The sequence below is a fragment of the Rhagoletis zephyria genome, unplaced genomic scaffold (genome assembly GCF_001687245.7).
Source record: "Rhagoletis zephyria isolate East Lansing unplaced genomic scaffold, Rhagoletis_zephyria_1.1 Rzeph_scaffold_00621, whole genome shotgun sequence".
NCBI lineage: Eukaryota > Metazoa > Arthropoda > Insecta > Diptera > Tephritidae > Rhagoletis > Rhagoletis zephyria.
Genome location: NW_016157705.1, coordinates 92752 through 95044, shown reverse-complemented (window position 1 = coordinate 95044; position 2293 = coordinate 92752). Strand labels below are relative to the sequence as shown.

The following is a 2293-nucleotide window of genomic DNA, read 5'->3' as shown; positions in this document are numbered from 1 at the left end:
CATGCCAGAGAAAATCGTTAAGGCTCTGGATGAAGTTCTGGTAACTCAATAGCTTAGTGTTGATCTTATTTCAAACACTTTTGATGCTAAATTCAAAGATGTATCGAAACAATTTGATGCAATAAAAGATCTAATAATCTCCTTGCATTCGACCAACAACAGCTCGAGTGCAAATAACCTTAACGCTGTGAATGCTGATATGATGGCTGCGGAATTCAATGCCAGAAAAACTGCTGCTAATATTTCTTAAAACAATAACTACTATTGTTCCTCGCCTGGTGTTTTTGAGCTTTCCGCTGTCCCTCATGCATTTAATTCGCCACGGGCACAGTTTGTCAGTAACGTTAACGGTATCTATCCCGCTCATTTGGATTCTGCTGTGACAATCGCTACAGCTGTCAATACACTTGTAACTAACGATAGCACATACACCTCTTTTACTGCGCCCACATCGCTGTCATCCGTTGCTCTTCAATCTACACCTGCTGTCTCTCTTAGCACTGCTGCTACTAGACCATCTTGCTCGTCGGTCGCTGATGCTGTTTTGTTGCNCACCTGCTGTCTCTCTTAGCACTGCTTCTACTAGACCATCTTGCTCGTCGGTCGCTGATGCTGTTTTGTTGCCTAATACTACTATTAATACTAATACTAGTTCGCATGGCTCTAATACTGTGCGTCAAGTTGGTGGCCTCATGGATACAAATACTGTCGCAAATTGCACTGTCAATTTACCTGCTGTTACCACTACCACCACGAAGCCATCACACCGTGCACTGCTAATGCTGCTGTTGCTGCTAATACATCTTTACCCGATATGAGCTACGCTGCTGCTGCCGCTGCCGCTGCTGGCACTAATTCCGTGCAGTCGAATGGAAATCGCTCTGTTAGGTCTCCTACCGGTGCTGTTGCGGNTTGCACTGTCAATTTACCTGCTGTTACCACTACCACCACGAAGCCATCACACCGTGCACTGCTAATGCTGCTGTTGCTGCTAATACATCTTTACCCGATATGAGCTACGCTGCTGCTGCCGCTGCTGGCACTAATTCCGTGCAGTCGAATGGAAATCGCTCTGTTAGGTCTCCTGCCGGTGCTGTTCNTGCTGCTGTTGCTGCTAATACATCTTTACCCGATATGAGCTACGCTGCTGCTGCCGCTGCCGCTGCTGGCACTAATTCCGTGCAGTCGAATGGAAATCGCTCTGTTAGGTCTCCTACCGGTGCTGTTGCGAAATCAACACTGATGATTCTTATAATTCTGCTGCTGTTAAATCTTCATCTGTCAGGCCGACTGCTGTTAGTACAATACCAACCACAAGTGGGACGAATGTTACACAAGGCAAACATACATGAACGAAGTGCTGATAAATCTGATGATGCCATTGCGGCCGCTAATGAAGATCGTGGCGACTCTGCTGCTGCCCGAAATTTAAATAGGCCCAAACGCATAAACATTGTTCATGGGCGTAATAATAATACAGATCTCGAGGTGGTCATTAAGAAGAAATGGTTGCACATTTCCTCCTTTAAACCGTCTGCGTATTATCTAAACATGCAAAGATCGATAGTACACACCTTACGTGCTACAAATTAGTAAAGAAAGGAACTCCACTTGAGAGTCTTCGGAGCGTGAACTTTAAGATTGGTGTGATATCTTCCCTCTACAACAACATCTTAAATCCAAATGTGTGGCCGTCTGATATCATTGTCCGGCCCTTTCGATTTTTTCAACCAGAAGCTAACCAAGGAAATTCCAAATAGTGTTATACAGTCTAATGCCGAATATACATGCAAAAATCTGAATATATACTTCCAGAATATGGGTGGAATGCGCACAAAAGCTAAAGAAGTCTTTCTTTGTTCTTCACGTATGGATTATGACATATATATCTTTGTGGAAACTTGGCTTAATAGTAATTTCTTCAGTGAAGAATACTTTGATCCCAACATTTTCCAGACTTATAGGAAAGACCGTGATGCTGAGAAAACTGGCCACTTCAAGGGGTGGTGTACTAATTGCTTTAAGGCGTAGTTTAAGGTCGTCATTTTTTGAATTGCTCAACCACGATACTTTAATTGACCAATTATGTGTGCGCGTTGTTGGCTCGTTCGGCTCTTTGTTTATCTGTGTATCATATGTCCCACCTAACAGTTCAGATGAGTTATATAACTATCACAAAGAGAATATCACACACATCTATGAAAGTAATGGAAATTGTAATCTTTGTATTCTTGGCGACTTCAATCTCCCTGGCATTAACTGGACATGCTTTCAAAACTCGGGGCGCCTTACC

General features: G+C 43.4%; 1 protein-coding gene across 1 annotated transcript in view; it reads right to left on the bottom strand.

Annotated features, from left to right (window-relative positions):
- The window catches only part of Phm (Peptidylglycine-alpha-hydroxylating monooxygenase), a 195448-nt gene that overhangs the window by 117547 nt on the left and 75608 nt on the right, over positions 1 to 2293 (bottom strand). The window lies entirely within an intron of this gene.